A 10,798-nucleotide genomic window follows, 5' to 3' on the forward strand; every position below is an offset into this window, starting at 1 on the left:
TTTCCCTATAATCACAAAAATTTATTCTAAAAAGTGCAAACTTAGCGTTTGAAAATGACTCTGGATAAGCTAGATATGTATTAGTTCCGGAATGGCTAAGCTGTGGCATGTGTGCCACAAGTGGCATGGGCAACCTTTGTGTGTGGCATGCAGCAGATCAAGGAGGGAGTAGGGGTCAGGCAGCATAACAGCAGATAGGGCAGGAAGCAAAAATCAGAGCAGCATAGTGGGTAAGTGAGTACAGGTCATGGAGCAGAAAACAGAAGAGTAGATCAGACAGGAGCTGGGAGTCTGTGTGGTGCTGGGAGTCAGAGGGTGCAGAGCTAATGTGTGAGCACACCTGCCAAAAAAAGTTGGTCCCACTGTACTAGGTGATCACAGAATGACTATATGCAGTAAAGATAGGGAAATATTAGTGGGATTTCTAGAAGGCACTCATAAAACCTGATATAAAGTACTACGTACTACATGTCTAATTGCCAGTATTCCAGAAAAAAATGAGTTCCAGCTGGAACAGGTACAGAGAAAGACTACCAGAATAATCAGGGGAAATAGAGAGGAGGCTTAAAAAGCTTGGCCAAATAAGTTTAGCAGAACAAAGATGAGGAAAATACAAGTGCTCTACATAAATGGATCATGGATGAGAAAATTGCTAAAGGGTGATTCTGGTACTAAAACAATTTTTTATAAACTGATCAAAAATAATTTTAATCCAGAAATTAAAGGAAGGTTACTAAGCATTAGAACAGAGACATCCTACAACCAGGCTATGATGAGAGACACATTAAGCGGGGAAACACTAACCAATTTAAAGATCAAGCTTGATCAATCTGATGACTAGCCTTTTAGTTTATATGACATGATTACCTATAGTAGAAGTGACACCTGGTGTCCTTTCCAGTATTAGATTCCTTTACCTTTTCTATTTCTCTTTCCTGTCTTAATCCCAATAATCCAAATGTAAAAATCATTCTTTTTCTTTGTCTAGGCACCTACCAAATTATGGTAGATAATGAATACTGCAAAAATGAATTAAACCAGTGTTTTTTTATTTACTTTTGCTTAAAAGTTGTGGCCTACTAAAAAAAAGATATTTTTTGATTATTTGAAAAAATCATATAATCCTAGTAGGCAGAGCATGATCAAAACTATGTAACCTTATTGCCCTCTGTGGTTCAACACATGAAGCTTAGTCTGAAAAGGAAATGTGATGAAACCACATAGAGTATGTTAGAGGGTTTTGTTTTTTTTTCCTGTATTCTGTTTAAACTGCATCTTGAACCTTACTTCATTCATCAGTTTGCTTACACTTTAATTTAGTTTTGAAGTCAAATGTAAAAGATTATTATAATGATTTAATCCAATGTGTTTTTCATTGTAGAAGATTCAAAATATTTAACAGATTTCCCATTGGATTTAAAAAAAAAATCAACATGCTCAAAAGTTCCATTATTAGATAGGGTTATGAATTCCATAATTTACAGGTGTGGAAACTGAGACACAGCAGGCGAGTGGCTGAGTCAGGTATAAAGACCACATCCTATTGCTCTTTAATTTCATCTGAGTTTTTAATTTTAATATCACTATGCCTCCAGTTTCATGCTAGCATTAAACCTCCTAAAGGTAACATGTTCTGAAGGATGATAAGGGCAAGATTCATGAGGGGATTTAAACATGCTGATAGAGAACATGCCAGTGGCAGAATGTTAGATAAAATTATTACCTAACCCCTTACCCCAAATTCAAACCATATCTTTTTGCTCAAAACTGATCAGTTCCTCTTCAAACTTGTGGCTCTTAGTTATAATTAAATGGAAATCTGGAGATGGGCCCTCTTCACAAATTTCAGTTCTGCTTCCAAATATCTGTCACATTGCCATGGAATACACACATAAGGTTTTGTCTTGGCCTAGGGGCACTCAACCTTGTGGTCCTGCAGACCAGATAAATCCAGGTCTAATCCATCGGACAGATTGGCTACCACACTGCCCTCACAGTGTGCCACTGGAATTGGGCCTTCGGACCCTGTGCCACTCTGCCTGGCCCTGCACACTGGGATTGGACCCTTGGACCCTGTACCATGTCCATCCAGCCCCACACACTGGGATCAGGTCTGTACCGCCCTCTGTGCCTCAGATAGCGCTCGGCTGACTTTTTTAGATTGAAAAAGAGTCTGACTGACTGCTGTAAAATAAAAACAAAATTATGTTATATAAAGCATAGTTATATGAGGCACATAAATATGCTATATGAGGGTCACAGCCCATGGCTCAGTGGGTTCACCACCCCTCCATTAGCGGAACACAGAGATTGCAAAATTGAGATTGTTTTCAAACTCACTCACATTTTATATCTTGGGCTTTCATCTCTGGAGAGATGGCTCTCTCGTAGTTCTTCCATCATCCTCAGCCTTTTAAATTAATCTTGCCCGCTATGGGGATGCCATTATAAGCTACTGCATTTATTGAATCCTTTTAAAAAAATAAAGAAAAGGAATCCTTTCCTCTTGATTTTTTTTAAATGCAGAAAATTGTAAATGCTCAATGATACACACACACACACTCATATATAATGACATTTAAAAAAAAATATTTTTATCTAATAAAGGAAGACAGAAACAGAGAGCACCCTGGCTGTGTCTACACATGCAATTACAGTACCTGAATAAACTGCAGAGCTTATTGCTTCGGAATTGATTGCTTCCAGGTGCACTATTTGAATGTGTGCCCAGAAGCAATTAATTTTGAAGCAATAAGCTCCACATTTTGCTCAAGTGCAGCACGTGGAGCCCAGGAAGAGCAGCCCCAGTTGGCAGGGGGTCATGGGGGTCAGCCTACCAGCCTGGAGCTGCTCCCCCGGCTCAGTGTGCTGTGGACAGGCTGCCTGGGTCACAAGGGAACTTCATTGTGGGGCAGGCAGCCCCTGCACTGAAGTACCCTCATGTTCCAGCCAACCAGGCAGTGTCTACACATGCATTGCTGCTGAGTTTTTTATGTGGACTTGTATTTACAAGTACCATCCTGCTGCAGATTAAATTAATTTATTTCAGCCTAATAGAGGTGCAGATGTAGACACCAAGATGGTTTCTGCACAACTAAGTAGTCAACTGTGCAGTAAACACTTCATGTACATGTGTCCCCTTTCAGGTATTAAGGTGTTTCAGATAAAAAAAAGGGGGGGTTATTGAGTAAATTCACTAGTGAAAAATGTACCATTTTGAAATTCCACTAAATGAAAGTGGTATCCACACCCACCATTACTCCTCCTCTTCTATATTCAGGCTTTACTAGTTTTGCTCATTTACTGTCTTCAACATTTATATTACTTTCTCTTCTGGCTGTGCAAAATGGCTATGTTTTGTTTCTGTTTTAGATTTGGCCATTTCCAAGGACATTGATTTGTTTCGGTGTTTCTGATCACTGTTCCATTTTGATTCAGCTTAATCTGTTTTAGAGTTTCAACACTGTTTCGGCATTGATTCTGAGATTTGGATTGGCCAGGGAGAAGCAAGAACAGCTGGGTGGCTGTGGGTTCTCCTGCCAGTCCTCTGGCTGTGTCTGCCTCTGCCCCAGTGGGGGAGCTGTGGGAGAAGCCCCCATGGCTGCCCTACCCAGCCCCAGCCCCCATCCAGCCCCAACCTCCTGGCACTTAAAAAAAAATTTTAAAAGCACCCCGCACTCACCTAATGTAGCAGCTGCAATCAGGGCCTCTGAGGGCTCATAGCAGACTTCCCCCCATGCAGCGCAGGCAGTAGGGGGCAGTGGGGATCACCCCCCCACCTGGCGCCCATGCAGCAGCTGCCCCATGGTACGGATGCAGCATGGTTTGGCAGAGCACTGCATGCTGTCGGGGAGCTAGGATCACTGGGACTGAATGGTGTTCCACCCATGCGATGTGACAGCTGCTGTGTGGGTGCCAGATGGGATGTGATCCCTGTTGCCCCTCCAACTCCCTGTGCTGTGTATATGTGTGTATGTGTGCGGGGGGCTCTCAGAGGCCCTGATTGCTATTGCTGCAGCTGGTGAGTGTAGGGTTTGTTTTTGGGGTTTTTTTTAGTTCTGGGAGGCTGGAGCCGGGCGGGGGCTGGGCAGGGCAGCCATAGGGGCTTCTCCTGCAGCTTCCCCCTCTGGCTGTGCCCGCCCCTGCCCCAGCAGGGGGAGCTGCAGGAAAATCCCCTATGGCTCCCCTGCCCAGCCCCAGCCCCTATGCAGCCTGAGCCTCCTGGCACTTTAAAAGGAGGGCTGTACCGGGCTGTTTCTATGGTGTGCCTTCAAAACATCCTAAACATTTCTGAAACATTTCAGATAGTTTCATTTTGTCTCAGAGATGTTTTGGAGCTTTCTGTTTCATTTTAGATTCGGTGTTTTGGGTGCCAAAATGGGCCAAAACTCCTCCGAAAAAAATGGTTGCCAAAATTTCACAACTCCCTACTTTCTCTGTCTTTCTTTTGAATTTATTTTTTCTAGTGAAACATCCCTGATTGACAGCCCTGGAGACTAAAATGTTCTGTTTATCTACAGGTGTATGTTATGCAACTGCAGTTCAAGCTTTTCCTACTTGTCACTATGCTTTAAAAGAGACGTGGAGGGCCTTTTTCTGGGGGAGCAATGGATTTCAGCCTCTATAGCCATTTTGCTAGCTAGTTCATGGACATCTATTAAGAAGCATAGAGTCCTGCGGACTCATTTCACTCTACAGTAACCAGCAAATATTCATCATATGGTAAAACTATCTTGCTCACTACAAATGAGGTAAAAAATGAGGCAAATGAGGTAAAAAATGAAATGTCTAATTAACAGTTACTAAAACTATCCAGTTAGTCATCTAAGGGCATCTTTACATGTGCTCTGGGTGTGGTGCAGGAGTAGTGGGCGGGTATACTTTAATTACAGTCTCTCTCAGAGCTGCCTTAATTAAAGTGTGCACAGCAACTCGTGTATTCAGCATCCTTTGCTTCAAAATGGCCGCAGGGACACTTTAAGTAAAGCTTGTTCAATAAGCTTTAATTAAAATGCCCCTGCTGCCATTTTGAAGTCTACGGATGCTGAAAACATGAGATGTGAAGCATGCTTCAGCAGACTGCTGATGCTGTAATTATAGTGCATCAGAGCAGCATCTCCACATGTGTACAGGCACCATAAGTGCTTCTTATTTCTATTGTGTTAGATAATATGTATTGGCTCTTTCTAGATTTGAGCTTACTTTTTAGGTTGAAAAAGCATCTGGCTGATTGTTGTAAATTTTTTTTAAAATTATATGCAATATGATTTTCCAATTGGATATATTTAAAAAAATATATTCAAGGTCTTTGCCATTAGTTATTGTTGCTGTGCGTTACCATGCGTGCTCTGGAATTTATTCAGATTAAAAATTCCATATTTGCCTTGTTTTTGTGTACTCTTTTTCCATCTCTGCTGGGCCTTTTTGCATGAGCCACTAGACTGTAACTAGACAATGTTTTAGGTCTGCTGTTTAAAATCATGTGGAAAAAGATCATTTAAACACAGAATTTTAAGTGAAGTCCAAATCCATTTTTGTTTACTTTTTCCTCTTGAAATATTCACCATTTAAAAAAGTATTTAAAAAAAATTGAAATATGCTGAAAACATCAAAATGTTTATTGAAATTGTACATTGATCTCAACTTGGATTTTCTCCAAATGAAAAATTAATATAGTTTTTATAAGGTTTTCGGGGGGGGCTAAAGCAAGTAATGAAGGTACTTTTAAAAAAACAAACAAACCCAAAACCAGCCTCATTGACTTTCCATATTTTAAATGCCGATTTTCTACACAAAAATATAATTTGTCAAACATCTTGACTATATTTATTAAGAAATAATGCACTGAGGCCAGCCTGATAATGAAGTTAATTTGTAGATAAAGACCCCCTGAGTCCTTGACTGGAATCTAGACTGTACCACTCCTTTGAATAATAAAAATAATAAAATATTGCACTTGAGTTAATATTGTCTAAGCAAAATCAAGTAAGCATATCCATCCTTATTCATGTTCAAATTGAGAAGTCAGTTCCAAGAGGGTAGGCGAATTGACAAACTTTAAGCCTGGAAGCAGTAGAATCAGATATGCATCACTGGGATCCTGACTCCTAATAGTCTTGTATAATTCCCACAAAGACTCATCCATGTGTTTTATAAGTCAGTACAAGAGTATTTTACCTTCTATACTTCTTCATGAGAAACAGTATTTTATTCCAAGACATTTTATTCCAAGACATTTATTTATTTATTTATTTATATATATATAAGCAAATTGCCAGTAAAAAATGATGGGGGGAAGGGCAGGCAGGGACGGAGCCCTGCATCCAGCCCAGCCCCCCCACCCTCCCACCACTCCAGGTCAGGGCCATCTCCCCCCATGTCCTGCTACCACTCTAAGAACAGCCCTGCTCCCTCCACTGCTCCAGGTCCAGCTCTGCTTCCCACCATTGCTCCAGGTCCAGCCCCACTCCCCCTGACACTGCAGGTCTGGCTCCACTCCCCCACCACACCATGCCAGGCCTGCTGCCCCCACCATGCTGGGTCTGGGACTACTGCTCCCCGCTGCACCATGCTGGGCCTGGGCCCATGTCTGCTGTCTCTGCCATGCCAGGCCTGTGCCCATGCCCCTGCCCACTGACCCTGCCACACTGGGTCTGCTCCCGCTGACCCTGCTGTGCCAGGCCCATGCCTACTGCCTTCACTGTGCCGGATCCAGGCCTGCTTTCCCTGCCCCTCTCACCACTGCTTCCCCCAGCCACTTTGGGCTCAGCCCCAATCCCTCCCCCATGCTGTGGGCTCTGCCCTGCACCCTGCTATCCTTCCCCTCTGGGTCTGGCCCCACTTCACCTCTGCTGCTCCAAGTCTGGCCCTGCTTTACCCCACTGTGCTCCACCCCCTTCAATTGCCTGAGCTTGGGGGGAAGATTGAGACCCCCACAGTGCAGGAAGGAATGGGACAAGGGCAAATTATTGACCCCTGCCCTGCTCCCTTCTGTACTGTGGTGATTGCCCACAGCCTGGCCAGGCTGAGGCCCCATTCACAGTGGATGGGGCCCCAGATGGGCCAGGTTGTAGGGCAATCAGAGCCCAGAGGCTCCTCCAGGGGCTAGGTGGGTGGGTCCTACCAGTGCTCACATTGCAGAGGAACTGGGGGAGGGAGGGCACATTCCCCCCAACTTGGCTCTCCTGTGCTGCACCCCTGAACAACCCACTGGTCTCTGATAGCCCCATGCCCCAGCCTGGCCTGGCCAGAGCCCCATACATGGTGACTGGGGTCCCAGCCAGGCCACACTAGGTTGTACTATAATAGGAGCCTGGCAGCTCCTCCAGAGGCACAGCTCTGGGGAGCCAAGGAGGGGGCCTGTGGCCCTGGTCCGTGCATGGGGCAAGGGAAGGCTCCACTTGTGCTCCCTGCCTTGCTACCACTGCTTTGACTGTGGTGCGGCACCATGAAAATCCCGCTGCTGGGCAGGCCGGGCACCAAGGCACATGGTAAGACACCGCACCACGGTCAAAGCAGTGGCAGTGAGGCAGGGAGCATGAGGGAGCCTGCTCTTGTCCCATGCACAGAATGGGGGGGCCACATGCCCCACCCCCCTTGCCTCCCCAGTGCTGTGCCTCTGGAGGAGTTGCCGGGCTCTGATTGTCCCACAACCCGGCTCGGCTGGGGCCCCAGTCTTTGTGAATGGGGCCAGAGCTAGGCTGAGCCAGAGCATGTGGCAATCAGAGCCCAGTGGGTCATCCAGGGCCATGGCACAGGGTAGCCAAGGGGGGAATGTGCCCCCCTTCCCCCAGCTCCAATACAGTGTGTGCAGTGGTGGGACCTGTCTGCCCATGTCTCTGGAGGAGCCACTGGGCTCTGATTGCCTCATGACCCAGGCCAGACTGAGCAGTGGTGGGAACCACCTGTCCACACCCCTGGAGGAACTGCTGGACTCCAATTGCCCCATGACCCTGGCCAGCCTGAATGCAGTCCCCCCTTCCCCTGGTGGTGGCGGTGAGCAGTGGACCGCCGTAACTCCTACTCCCCTCCTACTGTCCCCTCTCTGGTAGCAGTTGTGGTGGGGGGGCGGGGCACAGCATGGCACTGTGGCTCCCTTGCCTCTGCCTTTTCTCCAGTGCATGCACAGTTGGCCCGTACCCACTGCCCCTGCTGCACCATGCCGGGCCTATGCCCATGCACACTGTCCATTTTGTACTGGGCCTGTGCCCTTGCCCCCACTGCACCAGTGCTTGCGCAGTTGGCCTGGAGCATTACAGACAGAAAAACAGATGGACTAAGACTTTTATTGTATTAGAATATAATTTTTAAAAGACAGGTTCAAAACCCCCCTCCCCCCAGTGGTTTATAGACATGCTTTTCAAAATTTACTATGGATTGAGCTTCAATTGATTTTACACACACACTGAATTAAAACTTGAATGTGTGTGTATATGTATATGTATATTTATATGTATATATATATATATATATATAAATGAAGATATATATGTATATATTGAATGAATATATAGTTCTTGAATTAATAAATAATGAATTAAAATGGACGCTAGCAAATTTTAATTAATATATATATAATTTATTTATAAAATTAAAATTACACACACACACACACACACACATATATATACACACACACAACTAAAATTATCTCTCTATGTATATATATAAATATAATTAATTCAATAATTATATATTCATTCAATATATATCCCTTATATATTCATTAATTAATTATATATCCATTCAATATATATTCATTTTATCTGCATTCAAGTTTTAATTCTAAAGATATAATTATATAATATAAAATAATGAATTAAACCTTGGCCCACAGCAAATTATGAAAAGTGTATCTATAAACCACTAAATAGTATTCTTATAAAATAATATGTTACATAAATGATTAATGTTGATGAATACATACACATTTGTAATATTTTCAGAATAAACTTTTCATTAATCGCCCAGCTGTAAGTCACCCAGCTATAATTATAAAATTATGCTTTAATTTTTATGTTAAATACAGTAGTCTGACAACACTAAATTAGATAATTTGTATATACTTATAATAGCTCCTTCATTAGTTGCTTCTCCTGTTGTTATAAGTTAAACAATAAGATTGCGAGTTTTTGAGGAGTGAGGCTACATCTTTCTTTCTGATTGCTCAGGGGTCTCTATTTTGATTTGAGTCTTTTAATACCCAATATAAAGAATAATGTAAATGCGCCAATTGAAGAATATCAAACACAAGATTACTCAAGCAGCTGGTGAATGGTAAATATTGTGCGGGCCGCCTCCCGATCCCGTCCATGTCACCATGTGCGAGCCGGGAGCGATATGCGGACCCGTCTTTGCGCACGCGGGCTGTGGCCAGCAGCCTGGGCACGCAGGGTCAGAGAAGACCATGCGGCGGCAAGGCACGCACGGGCTAGAATTAGTCACAGAGGCGTAGTGGTTGATTTAAAGATTATTTACTTACACCGAAGATGGTCGCGGTGCAGGCAGGAAAACTTGCTTGAGTTGCGGTTAAGGACAGGAAAGAAGAGAGGCGGACAAGAGTTCTAAACTCGCGAACTCTAGCCCAATCCGGCTGAAGGCTCTAAACACGCGAGCCCGTCATGTCAACTGAAGAAAGTACTCGTACAAAAGAACTCTGAATAAACTCACACGAAGTTTGCTAGGCTCCGTGGAACTTGAGCCTAGCAAGTTCCACGGTTCAGATGACCAGAGGTAGTCCGGTCGTCTGAACAACTATGTCAGTTGTTCCAGCTGGCAAGGCATAGACTTTGCTACTTTGAACTACCCTCTCTTGCACACTCAACTAGATGAAATCGTTGAGGAGCTGTCGTCTAGCTCTTCTAGATAATGGAAACCTAACTCATAGGCCAGTTGCCATTGGCCTGCATACCCTAAAATCCGAAGTTGCTGCTTATTGAGTCCAGAACGCTGTAGGAGAAATCCAAACATGTATCGCTCTTCTGGTGTTCTCTGTGGCAATGATGGAAGATTGGATTCATGATGTCTTGTGCCTTGAATCTCGGTCAGGTGTCGATGGTCCCGATCAATAGATAATCTTGGCTTCATCAGGATACGCAGTCGTGACAACTGACAAAGAAGATTACTTACAGGTTGGTTCACCATTGGACTGAGCAGAATCCGAAGGACAATGATATTTTTCTGTCCATAGATCTCGAGGCAACTATCTAAGCTGTGAACGGTTACTGGAACAGTTCCGGGATCTCACAGGTGACGGTGAGGCCATGGTCTTATTCGCTGGAGTGATGTTAGTCCCAACGCACATGCTCTGGGGTTCCAGGCACAGTACGAGACACCGATGATTGCTAGCATAAGATGCTCCATGCCGGTATATTCTGGCCATCCTGCATGCCACACGTGGGCTTTCTGACTAATTAGTCCTGCAACAAGCGCTGGCAGTGGAATAGGCCAGTGAGTATTAACTGTTATCATGTCGATGTCAGTGACATGTCCTCTACTCTACGAAGCTTGTCTAACTAGGAAGCTTGCTTCTTCCTGGTTCAGCAAGTTGGATCCAAGTTCCATGACCAAACGTCCTAACCACACAGCTAGAGTCTCTTCAGGTTGAATTCTTGATTCTCTGCATAAATCCTGTAGTTCAGTTCTGGTGCGAGCATAGTAGGCAGTAGCAACTCGGTTAGTCGTTGTTGCAGGGAAAGCTGCTCTTTCGGGAGTTGATGTTGTCATAGGCTGAACTGCTGCCGCGGGAGTCACTGTTGCTGTTATTGCTTCAGGCAGGAGGGGCGGATGCACTCCTCCG

The sequence above is a fragment of the Alligator sinensis genome, unplaced genomic scaffold, assembly GCF_000455745.1.
Source record: "Alligator sinensis unplaced genomic scaffold, ASM45574v1 scaffold10_1, whole genome shotgun sequence".
Lineage (NCBI taxonomy): Eukaryota > Metazoa > Chordata > Crocodylia > Alligatoridae > Alligator > Alligator sinensis.